This window comes from Mustela nivalis, assembly GCF_964662115.1.
Source record: "Mustela nivalis genome assembly, chromosome: 19".
Classification (NCBI taxonomy): domain Eukaryota; kingdom Metazoa; phylum Chordata; class Mammalia; order Carnivora; family Mustelidae; genus Mustela; species Mustela nivalis.
The window spans coordinates 28,141,234-28,157,501 of NC_139038.1; the positions used below are offsets into that span (position 1 = coordinate 28,141,234).

Below are 16,268 nucleotides of genomic sequence, written 5' to 3' on the forward strand. Positions count from 1 at the left end.
CCCTCAGTGGCCGTTTTGACCCTTGATGATGATCCGGTGGTCTCAGCTTTGCAAGGGAGAGCCTCTGTAGGATGGCTGAGTCCTTTTTACTTGTCCTGTGGTATGATAACATGATCCAAGGCTCATTGGACATTTTCTGTTATAGACCTGGAATCAGCACTTCTCCAGGGAGCTCTGGTTGCTTTTCATGAAAATACTGTTTCAAGACCACAGTCTGGGTGTTCGAGTGTTCACGTCACGGTACTGAGTTGGTTATTGTTTCTGAGCCTTTGATAGAGCTAAGAAAATCTATTTTCTCTTTGTTGTTCTCCCTCCTTCAGATCATACATCATGAGTTCAAACTGCTATTTCTTATTCAATATTAGGACTACAAGTTTTTTATTTAACCTCTGTCTGTCTTACATATATATATATATATCTTCTTTTTCCTATACCAAGAATCTTGGTTCTCAGTGATACTGGGAATGGTAGAAATAGAATACCATATAATTATTCATTTGCATTTTCCCATAATACATTCCCAGCAGTTTCAGAATAACCAAACCAATGCAGTTACCAGCAGTGTGACAGTTTAATTTTTTTTTTTTCATTTCTTTTTAGCTTAGAGTGTTTCCTTTGAGGGATGTACAATCTGATAGCTATTTTAAAACCTCCTCAATTCTGTCATTATTTATCATATATGTATATGCACAAGCTTTTATAGGGATAGTCTTTCTCTATATGGTCTGTTTTATTTATTCTTTCTCCTTTAATTACTATGTTTTCAGATTTTGTTTGGGGGGGGGGTATGTGTGTATATGTGTTTAGCCCAGCTTAACATCTTTGTTCTGAGGGCTACCATATTCTAATCCCACTGTGTTTCCGTAGCTGCCTCCTTGTTTTATCATCTGTTAGTTTCCTTTGTGTGCACTGTTCTTGTTAATATACCTTTAACCAAAGCGGGTCACATGACAGTTTTGGATTCAAAGGGAGAAATAAATGCACTCTTTTTTTTTTTTTTTAATTAAGATTTTATTTATTTATTTCCAGCTCGGCCCAACAAGGGGCTTGGTCCCAGGACCCTGAGATCATAAACTGAGCTGAAGGCAAATGCTTAATGAATGACCGAGCCACCCAGGCACAATACACTCTTGAAGGAAAGAGCAGGAAAGCCATATGCAAAGGGTGCGCGTAAAAAGAAGGCAGAATTTTTGGCCATTTTGCCTTCTGCTGCAATAATACTATGTAATATTTCTGTCTGGCCTATTTTTATTTTATTTTATTTTACCTTTTAAGGATTTTATTTATTTGACAGAGAGGGAACACAAGCAGGGGGAGGGGCAGAGGGAGAGGGAAAAGCAGGCTCCCCCCTGAGCGGAGAGCACAACGTGGGGCTCGATCCCAGAACCCTGGAATCATGACTTGAGCCGAAGGCAGATGCTTAACCATCTGAGCCACCCGGGTGCCCCTATCTGGCCTATTTTTAGTCATTGCCTATTAGTTTCCTACTGTGAGCGATATTGAAATGAGCTACTAATCTGTTATTTTTCCTGCCTTCACTCTTCCCTGCATCTGATTTGAAGAAATACCCTTTTACTCACCAACACCAAGTGCAAGGAGGACAGTGCTCGTTTTCTGCCCTCATGGCCTCCCTTGTTTTCCCCTTGTCTTTTTCTAGTACCCGTACGGCATCTGCACGGGCAGAGCCAACAGCCATTCTGCGTGACACTCTGTCCCCCATAACCATCGATCAGTTTTAGTTTTACAGGTGACTCTCCGTGTCGCGCCCACACAATGTCGCATGTACCTACGACGATGCTCCTTCAGTGTGCTTGTGGGAAACTTGTTCTCTGGTGTGGCTTTTGGGAAGAATGTCGCAGAATTCTTGCATGTTGGTTTGTCTATAGCTTTTATACTTGAAAGCCAGTTTAGTTAGATGCATATTTGTATACAAAAGAGCACTGGTTCAGATATTCTTCCCTTAGTATTTTAAGCATGGTATTCCGTTTACTTCCGGGGTGACGTGCTGTTCACAGAGCTCAGGGCAAGCTGATTTTTTTTTTTCCTCTTTTAAATGACTTATTCTTTGTGTCTGGGTGCCTAGGAGATTTTTTGCTTTAATGTCCACTAGTTTTATTAGAATGTGTTTTTCCAGTCTAGTTGTCTGGGATCTGTTTTCCCCGGTGTGCGGTGTGTTTTTTCACTGTGCTGTAAATACTGAGTCTTTTTTTCGGTTCCTTTAGCAAAGTTGTCTTAAATTCTAATTTTGAGCATTGTTCTTTACCATTGCTTTTGTTTCTGTCTGTGTGAACTTAAACCCATTAGGGTCTGTCTTTTTTTTTTCTTTTTTAACCTGTCTTCTGTGTCACATTTCTTCTGTATCATATTTAATCTCTGTGTTTCTTTTTGGTTTAAGATCTTTCCTCCTTTTCATCTTCTCTCTCCTGAGACATTCTGCATTCACTCATTTTTGTGTTCTGATTTAGCCTTCACTTACGAAAGCATTTCTTCTCTAATTCTTTCCCGAGTTCTGTTCTTTTGAGTACTATCTCCTCATTTCTGAGTTTTTCTGCTTGTGATTGTGCCCTTACGTATTATATCATGCTCTTAAACTCCTTTAGTTCCTTTCAAAATATTAGGTACAGTTTTCATGTCTTTTGCAGGCCTTTCTGGCGCGCTTTCACTGACTATAAGGATAATTTTTCTGCTGCTTCTTTATAATAACTTCCCATGGGATTTGAACACAATCCTCTCTGTTACTCATTTTGGCTCTACTTCTTTTTCTTTTTACTATAAAAAACCCCTGAAGAAACATTAAATTGGCAATAAAATACGTTCTTGTACACATATTTGAGCTCGGTTGTCAATCCCAGTGATCTAACGGCAGGGAAGTGTACCTTAGAATTCGCTACCTCAGGTGACTTACAGCCATTTCATGGGAACATGGTTTACAGAGGAAACCATGTTTACAGAGGAAGCGGACATCTGCACTTACACGGGTTCAGGTTTTGTATGAAATGCTTATGTCTGAGCCGTGAGAGTCAGGAGCATGTATGTGTTTTAGAATTCGACCAACACAGTGACACAGTTTTGAGGGGATAGGGTCCCCTCAAATGTCTTCTGTAAGGACAGTAGTTCCATGGACAACATGGCATGTTACTACCAGCAGAAGAGCTCTGTGATGAAGACTTCGCTTCACCTTGGCAGCTGTGATAGTTAACGGTTTGACCTAACGTGGCTCTTTTTTTTTTTTTTAATACGTTTTTATACGCATGTATTTGACAGAGAGTGAGCAAGAGAGAGCATGAGCAGGGGGAACAGCAGGCAGAGGGAGAGGGAGAAGCAGGCTCCCCGCTGAGCAAGGAGCCCGATGCGGGACTGGATCCCAGAACCCTGGGCTCATGACCGGAATCCAAGGCAGACGCTGAACAGCTGAGCCATCCAGACACCCCAGCTTCATGTAGCTCTTTTTGAGTCATTTCATTCATATAGAACAGATTGCTGAGTGTCCACTGTGCTTATCCCAGGTGCACTTCTGCTGTAGGCCTTTCCACTGGCTCCTTCCTCCACCCGGCTCTTTCTCTAGACGTGTGGTGATTCACACTTGGACCTCACCTCCTGTAAATCATGGCTCAGAAATTCCTTGTGATGCTTTGCCTTGCCTCACTCCATTTAAAAGTAACTCTTCAGGGCGCCTGGGTGGCTCAGTGGGTTAAAACCTCTGCCTTCGGCTCGGGTCATGATCTCAGGGTCCTGGGATCGAGCCCCACATTGGGCTCTTTGCTCAGCGGAAGCCTGCTCCACACCCGCCCACCCCTGCCTGCCTCTCTGCCTACTTGTGGTCTCTGTCTGTCAAATGAATAAATAAACTCTTTAAAAAGAAAAAAAAAAGAGTCTCTTATTTAAAAAAAAAAAAAAAATAACTTCCATCCCTGCCCCCTTCCTTGCCTTACCATGACTTACCACCATGACTGTTCGGTTTTTCATTTTGTCTAGACCCCTCCCTCCCCCATCTGTTTCCCTTAATAGAATCTAAGTCTCATGAAAGTTCCCTGGAGCCTAGAACAGCACCTGACACACTAAGCATGCAGAGATTTACTGAATGAGTGCATATATGCTGGACACTGGCCTAGCCGCTGAGGCTACAGGGATGAGCGACACTTGCCCCAACCTCACAGAGTATTTTTGGTCCAGTGGGAGAGGAGAAATTAAATTAGTCAACGTGTGGAAAGTGCTGTATGAGAGAGCAGAGCAGGAAACCCAGAGCTACTCCAGGGTACTCGGGGTGGGCTTCTCTGAGAAATAGAATTTCGAGCTCAACAGTGAAGGAACAGTTGAGTACGAGGTTTGTGACTTTGGGGAGGGGTGTTCTAGAAAGACAGAGCACCTTTTTCAAAGGCTCAATGGCCAGAGAGAGCAAGGCTGCCATGTTCAGTTCAACGGAACGAGAAGAAGGCGAGTGAAGCACGGGAGCGGTCCGCTGGGCAGGGCCACACCAAGCGGTGCCTTGAGGCCAAACTATTGGTTTTGCTCTTTCTGAACTACCTCAAACAGGTATCAGTCACAGCCGTGTAAGTTGGGTCATAACTTAGACCGTAGGGTCTATCACAAGGTGTGTAGTAAATATAGGATTTTATAGGACATCCCGCACTGAATTATAATGATTAATGACAGAATCCATTCTAGAATCTTTGCTCTAGAATCTTTACCCACCTGTAGCACATCAGGGACGCCCCATTCCCAGTATCTGCTTTGTCCCAGGCCTCGGAGGATCAGTGAAGATGATTGAGGAGACGACTAGTGACCGCTCAGCACAGGCCTGGCCCCGCTGAAGGGTCGCTCTTACCTACAGAGTGGGAGACAAAATTATTTGTCTTACTGGGTTTTGTACACAGTTAATGGCTTTTAAATTTATGCGTTCCAAAAGGAAAAAAGAAAATCGCTTTTTTTTTAAGACCCTGAAGGTTTTTCAGGATTAGTTTTTAGATGCATTTAACCTTTCGGGTCCATGGATCTCAACTTGAATCTGTTAAATGTAGTAACTACAGTGTCAGAGAAGAGCCCGAGAAGTCTCGATCTCATCTTTGTTTTGATTTCAGTGCATTGATTCAAGCTGATGTTACGTGTGATGTGTTTATTAGCTGCCCTCTCTGACTAATGTATTTCATCTGCTGCTAGACCAGAAATATTATTTTTTTTTTAATGAACTATCAAATAGTATGTGGCTTGGGATTTTTTTCAGCAACGGGAATATATTTGTATTAATGTGACTGGACTCTTTCCCTCCTCCTTTGTGAACAACAGCATTCATTTCTGAGCCGGGTGTTAGGGGTATAGACCATGTTGCTAGAACAGGCCAAGCTATCTCATCCTTGACCTTTAAAAGATAGTAGGACCTTGGACTTATCACCCTGTGTTAACTCGTGGAGATAAGCAAGCTCTGTGCTTATTGCCTGAGAGCTGCAGTGAATATTTAAATTTTTTGTTAAACTAAGGGAAGACCATTGTAGAGTTTAAAGGAAATTCTTGTATAGATTGGGGGATAAAATAAGAGTAAGAACCTGTGATCTGATTTTTGACATGGGCGGTGATCCAGAAACTACCTTTATTGCACAACCTCCCAATTGGGTGGAGTTCAGAACTTTTGAAATTGACGAATAGATTTTTTTCCTTTGTGGTACAGTTCTTTTCTACCTCATCTGCCCTGTGTATAGATTATTTTCTTCTCTCGGCTTTCCTTCTTCCTGGTTTATCATAACAGACAAGCAAGCTTGGCTAGATGATAAGCATTGTCTGCCTAGTTAAGTCTCAGAGGGAGGAGTGGTAACTGCGGGGCATGCTGTGGTCCTCCTCTGGGATGGTCCTTGGAGACCCAAGGCTTCAAATGCAGTGGTGACCTCCTGTGGTCTTTGGAAAAGCAGAATGATAGATTAAGAAACCTTAAACATATACAATGTTATATGTCAATTACATCAATAAAACCAGAAGGGGGAGAAAAAGGATCTATTAAAAAAAAAAGACAGAAAGAAAGAAAGAAAGAAAGAAAGAAACTGAGTCCAACAGTAGGTTTGGGTTTCCTCCTCTGTCATTTTAACTAAGCCGTATTTGCTTGCCTTGATCATCTTTTTCCTCTTCTTCATATCATACAGATTAATCTTTCTTCTTGTGCTTTTAAAAAGTGAATGTCCATAAATCCCTACTTCGTTTGTGGTTCTACACAGGGACTTAATTATCCCTAAGTAGATAGTTTTCCCAGCCTTCATTTTCTTCTAGAATTTGTGAAAATAATAGAAACACAATTGGCTATGGTATATGCATTAAGAGTTATTCTGGGTGACATTTTATAGTTTTAGGAGAATATCTGTTTTTCTGCAGTTTTTGTTGAAATTTGTTTGGTGAAACCCATTATTACCCCCAGTTTGGAAATGGCCCTGACCTTTTCTTTTCCTCACAAATTAACATATCCCCAGCCCTCTGCTGCTGCTTCTCTGCTCTAGGGAAGAGTCTTAGGCATCAGAGATGGTTGAAATGTCCTGTGGCAGCACCAAGTAGGCTAAATTAGAAATCGTTGAATTTCTGGGAATCTCCTCTGAATAGAAATGTTTCTACCAGTTTTTCTTGTCATTGTTTTGTTGGGGTGTTTCTGTTACGTTATTGGCTCTGGATGAGGACTTAGACTTTTCAGCTGAAAGAAAATTCAGGAATATATTAGTGTGATTAGTTGTGTGTCTTAACTCTGGAGAGTAGTGAAGCCCATTTCTTAGGGGGTCAGAAGTAACAAGGACGCTTAACCATATTCTTCCTTACTACAGAAATTCACTGCCAGAATCTCTATTCCTTCAGGAATAGAAAAATACATATACCCCTGCCAAGGGTTAAAAAAGCCACTTTTTCATGTGAAACCGGTTTCTGCCTGAAATGCTAGTAGCTTCTATAGGCTTTTTTGTTTGTTTGCTCTAGCTGTAAGATTCTCTGTATTTGTTTTAATACATTTTATCCTAACACTTCAATGATATAGTTAATATTATAAATAAAAATGCTTTTCAAGTGCTCTTTGATATTGACGATATTTGACCAAGCTTCATGTTTGTGAGCTTTAAATCATAACAATAATGATCCGCGTGTATAATTTGATATCTGTTTGATAGCTCTTACGCGATGGGTGGGGTTAAGGTTTTAAAATTGCCGTCCCCCAAATATTCATTGCCATGAAAGTGGATTGAAAGTTACATTATTGCTTTACCATTCGTGACAACAGATCCAAATAATCTCTTCTAACCCAGGAAAAAGTTACTAAATAATGCATTAAATCACATTTTTTGAATAGAGCCTTTTCTTCCCCTTTTCTCCACCCCCCCCCCTTCAGTAACTCTTAGGTGCATACTGTTCATTCTTTCTGTGGGATGGCAGCATGGCTAGCCTGATGGGGGCGTTCCCTAGGTGCGGGCTGGAAGTCTGAGCCCATCTCCCTGCTGTTGTCCTTGTGTAGTTCCCACATCCGGGGCTAATCTGTGAGGTCAAACAGTTGGGTTGACACGTTGTTTACTGTTTCTTTGGCAGTTTATGGCCTGCCAGGAGAGGTTTTCTTCTCAGTGGAAGATGGCTTTCTCGAGAGGTGAGGCTCAGGAGGGCCAAGTCCACTACGTGGTTTGTTTTATTACAAGTTTTATTGTAATTATTTCAGAGTAATTTTTACTTATTTGTAATTTAGCTTATTCTTTGGAATTTTTACCTCCTGGATTCCCCAGATAATTTTCCTATTCTCAGAACAGTTTACTCCAAGAGTCATTTTTAAATTCTCTCAGAAGTTAGAAATTGTCAGCTTAAAATGTTGATGGGCATACATTCAGAAATGAGAGTGGGATTTCCATTCACTCTGTGATCTCTTAAGCTGGTAGTCATAAATGAAATGAATTGTGGAATTTTGGTTGTGCCTCGATCAGGATTTTTGCGGTTGAGCTATAGCCAGACATCAAATTAATTAAATAAAATCTGAGGACTGCATTTATTTTGGTCTTGGCTGGCATTAAATCAGTCCTTTTGAGTATAGCATTTCAGCGTTATTAGTAATGATATGTGTAAACTTATTTATAACTCATAACCTTCCTCTATAATTTTCAGAAACTTTGCTGTACCATGGTTAGTTAAAAAGTTTTCTTTTTAAATAGGGCTCTCTCCTAGTTATCACAGAGGACAGCACTGTAGGAATATGAGCCTGTGTTCCCTGCACTCAGCTTTCAGATCATCTGACTGGGTAACGACAGAAACAAAAATTTCACTGTTTCAGGTCTAAGAGTGCCAATTTTTTTATCTTTTTATTTTTAAAAATACTTTAAAAAACAAAATGAATACATGCTCATTGTAGAAAACTGAGGAGAGACACACAACAAACCCACAGAATAAAAAAAAAGTAGTCACTTAGAAATAATCACGATGACCTTCTGGCCTATTTGCTTCCCATATTTTGCCTCTTTATCTTGTGTGGGTATAACCATACTTTGGACAGAACTTTAGGCTTTGCTTTTTTCATTAATAGTTGTGAAAAGTTTTTTCAAGTTATTTTAACTCTGTGAAAACTGGCTGCATTAGTTAAATAAGTCATCAGGTCAATATACTATAATTTACCCAACAGTACTGTTATAGAATTTTTAGGTTTTATTTCAGTTATCATGCTGTAATTAACACTCTCAGAACCTCTTTGGGCACAAGAATGTTGTGTGAAGGAGGAACTCCAAATGCAGAATTACAGTTCTCTGGAATTTCACTTGGCCTGTCTATGACATAATTTTTTTTTCCTTTTTTTTCTTTTCTTTTTTTTCAACATGGGGCTTGAACTCATGACCCTGTGATCAAAACCCGAGCTGAGATCAAGAGTCAGATGCTTAACCAACTTAACCACTCAGAAGCCCCATGATTTTTTGTTGTAAAAAAAAGTTTTAAAATCAGAATTTCTCATATTGTCAGATTGCCCTGTGCAAAGATTATATCAGTTTATAATCCATACAGTGTTATTTATTTTTTTAATGTTATCAGCAGTTCTTTGATTACTGAGGGAAGATACATTTTCTTTGTTTTCTTTTTCTTTACAAATGGACCTCGTGCATTTTGTTTTATCATTTTCTCCAACTTTGTTTTGAAAAATTTCAAACCTGTAGATAAGATAGCAACTTTCTCATATCTGCTCTATCTCCCCCTCACTCCATGTGCACACACAGACGTGCACACACGTGTGTACATTGCACAAACATTCATAACATATACATATATCAGCATGTGTATATATATTCTCTGTTGTAGGATATTTGTGGTAGTGGTTTGGTCTCATGTTCAGGCCATAGTTAAATTTCCTCAAATGTCCTAGTTGATGTCTCTTAATGGTTTTTTATTTTTATTTTTGATCCAAGATCCAGTAAAAATCATGCATTTTGTCTCCACGGCCCTTCAGTGTTCTTCAATCTAGAACAGTCCCCAGGCTGTTTTTGTTTTTCATGACATGGACAATTTTTGAAGAGCTTAGGCCCATTGTTTTGCAGGGTCCTTCTGTGTGCATTGTCTGTCCCATGATGAGATTTAGAGGAAGTACTTTCGGTGGGAGTGCCTCTATGTAGGTGATATGTTCTCAGCACATTACATCCAGAGGCACGTGACCTCCATTTAAGCAGTTACTGGTGTTTTGTTAGATGAGCAGGGTAAAGGGTGACCTCCCTTTCTCCCCTACAGCTTTCCCCCTTTGTGATTAGTAGGCGCCTGGGGGTCTTAACCATGGGAGGATGTCACTCATTTCAGTGTAAACATTGTCAAAGCAGCGCTAGACTTATTGTGAGACGCTTCACTGGTTCTTATTTTGTGAATTGTGTGTTCTTACTGATTTGTAAGTATACTTTTATTATGAGTATTATTTATTCTCAGTATTTAGTGAGCCATTCGTTATTAGGTCCTAGATGCTATTCTAAAATGTTCATGACAATGTGAAACACATGTATGATTTTCCCCCTTCACTGCCCAGAAGAAGTGGACACCTAAAGAGATTAATTCTCAGTTTTGTTTTTGCGAACAGTTGCCGCAGTTTGTTGTGTAGTTCTTCACGTAAGTCGGTTTTGCCACCCCAGAGCTTTGCATTTTTCCATAGTCACAGCGATTGGTTTATTCTCTTACAGTTTCTCCTTTTTGTGTCTTCCTTGAAGCATGAAGTTATTTACTCCAACAGGAAGGAGTTTTGCTCTAAAGACACTTGTCGGTAAACAGGCTTGCCAGATTTTGCGTAAATGTGTCCCAAGTAGTGTATGGAATGTACTAACACTAAAAAATGCTCTGGTGCTTATTTGAAAATTCAGCTTTACCTGGGTGTTCTGTATCTTTATTTGCTCATTCTCCATAGCGCTACGCAGACATCGTGTATTTTCGGTTTTTGATTTAGCGTCTGTGTCTTCCCTGGAATGTAAACTCCGGGGAGTCAAGATTTGCCCTTTTTTTTTTTTTTTTTTTAAATTGAGGTTTAACGTACATATAGAAAAGTGCATTTGACATAAATGTACCTTTCAGTGAACATACCCATAGAACACGACAGAGATTTTTATTCTAAATAGATTTTCAATGTCTTAAGTAGCAGCTCACATATACTAGGTGATGAGCCCCTACTTGTACAAGTGCATCAGTGTTATAACTTGTGAACTAGGTATTCAAGTTACTTTGTCCAGAAACTAGCCAGAGGATTTACTGATCATCTATTGTTTGGTTATTATCCCCTTGAAAGGCATAATTTTTAGTGACTGTGAATACCAGATTACTTAGCTGTTACCCTACAGTAGAACATTTAGGTTTGTTTATGGTTTTGTGTTGTTTTTTTTTTTCTTTAAGATTTTATTTTTATGTACTCTCTATACCCAGTGTGGGGCCCGGACCTACAACCCTGAGATCAAGAGTCTCATGCTCTACCGAATGAGCCAGCCAGGCACCCCTGTGGTTTTTTTTAAATGTACGTGTGTACATTTTGATCTCTAGACCTCTTTGTGCAAAAAAAAAAAAAAAAAAAAAAAAATCAGTTCTCATTTCAGATTGTTCTCATGGACTAGTTTCCTAAAAGAGGAATTGCTAGGTCAAAGGATATGAGTGTCTCTAACCCCCTTCTCATGTAGTCAGAACATTCCCTGACAGCCTGTGGACTGTCTGCTGAAGAAGGCACAAGAAGGAACTGATAGCGTCGCCCCGTGTTCCCTGCTTCCGAGAAAAGTCAGCGTAGGTGGCCAGTGTGCGGCCGCTTCGCTGACATCATTTTCGTCGGTTGGTAGAGTGACTGAATGCACTTCCTCTCCACGTAGAAGCTCCCAGGCTTTGGGCAAGTCAGTCAGCAGGTTTGAGTTTTCCCCTCTAGACCGTGAGGGTGCCCTGCGTGGGACATAGGCTCAGCACGTGCTCACTGCCCCTCTGGTGCACAGGGCCCCGGCTGCCCCCAGTTCTCCCAGGCCCTGGTCCAGACCGGTCACGGGAGCTGACTGATGCTGAGGGACCTTCCCCCCAGCCCAGGAACACCGGTCAAGTCAGTGGGGGCCAGGGTGTGAGCTTGTAGGACAAGGATTCCCACCTTCCCATCGTATCCACACACCTGTGGGTTAGAACCCCTTGCAGTCAGACTGATGGGAACTGTGAAAGCACACACACCCTCACAGCGTGGGCTGCCCCTGCCTCTCCTTGCTTCTCCACGGTACATCCATTTCTAGCTTTTTTGCTGGAAAAACAGATACTGCATTACCCTTTTCTTGTACCAGTCAGCTCTTTCCGCAACTGCTTCTAACCGTAGAGAACTCCTTAGAACTCCGTGAATGTCGTTTACGAATCTAGAGTACAAATTGTCTTGTGTAAACTCCTCTGTGTGTACATTACATTCAGCTCCTTGCTGCCAAGAAGAGAAAGTGAGGGTTTCTTCCTCCTTCTGATGTTCTCACTCTCCCAGAAAAGAGAATTGGTCATTCATTCAGCTAATATTTATTATAGAGGGCCTCTGCGGGAGAACATTATTCTTAAATCTCTGAACTTCCACTAAATACCCTTAACACCAAAGGAGAGCAGGTAGACCGCTCAAGGGCGCTGGGGACGGGGGTGGGGTGGAAGGAGAGAGAAAGGAGGCATTGGAAATTCTGTGCAGTCCCGTTTTATTTAAACCATTCTCACAAATTTTAAAAATTCCACTCTATAATACATCTCTTTTATTTTAATATTAAAATGTTTTAAATGATCAGATTAATTATTCAGCGTTTCCTCCCCGATCTCCAGTAGTCAAGTCCATGCCCTAGAAGTCCAGTGCTGCTTATTCAGTGGCTTGCCATGATTGTGGGCGCAGGGCTGTCGAGAAACCACGGGAACTAGCCCTGTTAGATACCATCTCCTGCAGAAATGTCACTCACTGGTGACGCGAAATGACTGAAGCACGGCCCCTTGTCTTCCGAGAACCGGCCTGGGTGTGTGTGTGATGGGAAGACAGGCCCAAGGCGTGGATCGTACAGTCCCTGGGTCCCAGTCGCAGTTGCATCATTGCCATTTTTCAGCTCAAGTGGATTCAAACATACTCATTTGGAGGAGTTACTCTTTCGGTAGCGGGACTGGTTTTGCTTGTCCCTCCAGTCAGTGAAAGTGCACCCAAGTGAGTCGGAGATGGAACGGGAGATACGGATCTCCTTCCGCAGGTGACTGCCAGACCTCGTGTTCTGGCCGTGGTGAGCCCCCTGCCAATGGAAGACCTTGTGGGCTCATGCTTGTGTGTTCAGTAGCGTGGGCCTCCCGTGCAAGCCGCCTTCTGCCTCTGGTGTGTGCGAGAGGAAGGAACACAGCCACGAGAAGAAGGAAGGCACAGCCACGAGGGGTGCCGAGGCAGCACCTTCCAGAGGACATTTTCCAGGGTCATATGGACAAATGCAGTTTTCCCCTCTAGTCTCCCCACACACGTGCACACTGTTGCAACCCACCAGTGCTGGATGCTCGCCCTGCAGCCAGTGTGGAGAGCACCCCAGCTCCAAGAGAAGGAATAGTGGTCCAGGGAGGGGACATGGTGGTTCCGCAGGCCTGCGATGACTGTCCCTCCCCAGAATGACTGGAGCCACTTGGCTCATACCGTTTCATTAAAATCTTTTAACTCATGAAGCTATCACACTTTTTACCCGCCCCCCCACCCACCCATCCTTAAATAACCCGAACAGCATTCAGTCAAGGCATCCAGGGAACCAAGGACAGGGTGGGCCCCAGCTCTCCGGCAGCCACAGTGAATGCCAGGGGCGCTCTGGCTTGAGCCAGAGACAGAACGTGCCCCCATCAGTGTGCCTTCTGCTCCTCGCCTGTGACTCCCAGGCCACCTGACATGCTCCCCAGGGAGCGGGTTTGTGGGGAGAGTGTGTACAGGGGGAGGCGACCAGTTGTGAGCTGCGGAGGGCACACACGCAGCATTCCAACCCCCTCCTTTGAGGATTCTCATGAAATGTGCCATGTGAGTCGGTGGGGATTATTTTCTACCTGCTCTACCCAGAAGCCCTGTCTCGGCCCTTGCCTTGACCAGTGGCTCAGGGTGGAGTAGGAGATGCCCTTGGCTCTATGTAGGCCGACTTCTTCAGTTTTCTTGCCTCTGCCTGCGTTATAACGTTCGCCGTCTCTTCCGTTCTCTTTTATCACTTGAAAGTAGAAGCTGGGCAGTTTGACTCCCAAATCAAGTCTCGAGGGGGAGTTAGTTATTGAAAGCATGTTCTTTTCTTTTCTCTCTTCTCCTCTTTTTTCTTTTTTCTTTTTTTTTTAATGGTAGTCAGCATGACATCATTGTGATTCAGGCCTGTGAACTGTTACCCTGAGTCTGCCGTAGAGCTGTGCACCGTCTTGCTGTGGGACTGATGCTGACGAATCCGTTCGTAGCCTTAGAAGCAAGTCTGGCTTGTTCTTCCCCTGTGGCCGGAGGCCTCTAACTGCTGCCCCAGCCCGGCCCCAGGCACTGTCCACGAGCTTGCTGGGAAGAATGGGCTCTGTGGAGCTTTCCACGTGAGTCCCAGGGAAGCTGCTAATACACAGTCCTCTTTTTCTTTATTAAAATCATAAAGTAGTTTTACGGAAAAGTGGGTTAAGTAAATTCAGCCACTACACAAACATACTTGAGTTGACGGTTTTAACTGGAGACGGCGGCGGTGCTAGACACATGAGTGGTGGGACATCAGTTATGATTTAAAGGATGGTGCTGTTTTTCTAGGGAAAAGCGAATGTGTCGAGTACTTTTATGTATTTATTTTTAAAGGATTTTACTGTATTTTTCTTTAATTTTAGAGCACATGCATGAGCAGGGGGAGGAGCAGAGGGGGGAGGAGAGGGAGGAAGGAAGAGAATCTCAGAATAGAGCTGCACAGAGTGTGGAGCCCGACGTGGGGCTCCGTCTCCCAGCCCGGAGATCACAACCCGAGCCAAAAACCAAGACTTGGATGCTTAAAGGACTGAGGTGCCCCCCAAGTGCTTTATAAAATCCATGGATGCTACGTTGTCCAGCATTCCATGTTCTGTACGGATATATGACTTTCAGAAGTTGTTCTTCAATTTCCTAATTTGTGTCAAGTATTTTGACGTTACAGGAGAATCCTTGGGTCATTGGGAAATTTAAGATAAAACATTACAGAACATTCCAAAATGCTTTGATGCGTAGTGAGGTCAGGATACCTGCCATTCTATTAATTTTTTCATGTAACTTATTTTATTATTTATTTAAATAAGTAGTCATTTTGTTTCTTTTTTCTTTTATTTTTATTCATGGGCATGTTCTTATTTTTTTTTTTTTAAGATTTTATTTATTTATTTGAGAGAGAGAGAGAGACAGCGAGAGAGGGAACAGAAGCACGGGGAGTGGGAGAGGGAGAAGCAGGCTTCCTGCCCAGCAGGGAGCCTGATATGGGGCTCCATCCCTGGATGCAGGGATCAGGACCTGAGCCAGGCAGAGGCTTAACAACTGACACCCCCCCCCCCCAGGTGTCCCCATGTAAATGTTTTTAAATGTAAGACTTGGGGGTGCCTGGGTGGCTCAGTAGGTTAAAGCCTCTGCTTTCAGCTCAGGTCATGATCCCAGGGTCCTGGGATCGAGCGAGCCCCCGCATCAGGCTCACTGCTCGGGAGAGAGCCTGCTTCCCTTCCCCTCTCTCTGCCTGCCTCTCTGCCTGCTTGTGATCTCTGTCTGTCAAATAAATAAATGTAAGACTTGATCACATTATCTGACCAGTTTGATTTTGCACTGGTCGTCCAAATAGACAAAATGATCTACATTACTTTCTCCTCAGGATATAGAAAACGAAATGAGTATTTAGAACAACTTAAGAGATATTAGCAACTCGAGGCAGGAAAGCTTACAGTGCCAGTATCACTTAAGAAAAAAATCCGCCTTTTTCTCCTGCTAGCAGGAAAATTTCACAGGTTCTGTAAGTGTTCAGGAGCAGTGAAGAACTCGTAACTTCTCTGGATTTGGGGAGGCGCCACCTCCTGAAAGCAGTTACCAGATGGGGGGAAGCTGCTCTCCCCGCCCCCTCCCTCTCCCTGTCCTTCCGGCCCTCTCATCCTCTCTCTCCTTTCTTTCCTTCTCCCGCTAGCTCTCTGGTGTATAGACAGATTTGCCTGACTCGAGAGAAATGTCACCGAGTCGGCTTCAGCACCTCCTGACAGCTTCGTGTGCCCTTGTCAGACGCGGACCCTGTCTGTTCTGACCACGGAGCCTTGGCGGCCCCAGCCTCCCATGTAACAGGGAACGAGACTCAAATAGAAAATCAAGAGGTGAACAGTCCCCCTAAAATCCTGAAGTCTGTGGGGAAGGAGATGGAGTAACATAAAGGGAGGGAAATGATGCAGGAAGAGAAGGACCATTTTAAAAGCCGAGACGGAAATCAAAATCGAAATAACCCTCGTTCAGTTTCGTGTGGCCCTTTTGGCATGTTTAGTAATCCTCAGGGTTTCAGTGTGTAGCCTCGAGATGGGCCCTACCAGTGACATAAATTAGTCGTTGGGCACATCTCAGCAAAGAGTCAAATTGAGGTGGAAAATGAGACTTAACTTTAATTACTGTGTGTGATTCTTTTTGGAGACGTCTTTTCTAAAGTGAGGCTTTGCCGTTTACAACAAACGCGCTTCGTTGTCCCAAGGCAAGATTTCCTTCCTTTCCTTAGGAAGTGATCCTCCCTCTACAAAGGGTCATCACAGGGCCAGGAGGCCTGGAGGTGGCTGGCCTGAATGTTAAGCGAGGCTTGTTGGCATTTTGGGAAGCTTTCTGGGGGTGACAGATCCTGTGTGGG

The 16,268-nt window shown here is 43.0% G+C and overlaps 1 protein-coding gene and 1 long non-coding RNA gene across 2 annotated transcripts in view; both read left to right on the plus strand.

Annotated features, from left to right (window-relative positions):
- Positions 1-16,268, plus strand: part of PARN (poly(A)-specific ribonuclease) — a 157,165-nt gene that overhangs the window by 85,011 nt on the left and 55,886 nt on the right. The gene's annotated exons all lie outside the window — the stretch shown is intronic.
- Positions 9,098-13,110, plus strand: LOC309855095. The gene is made up of 2 exons (XR_014306616.1): positions 9,098-9,850; positions 12,250-13,110. It is a non-coding gene; the product is annotated as an uncharacterized lncRNA (long non-coding RNA).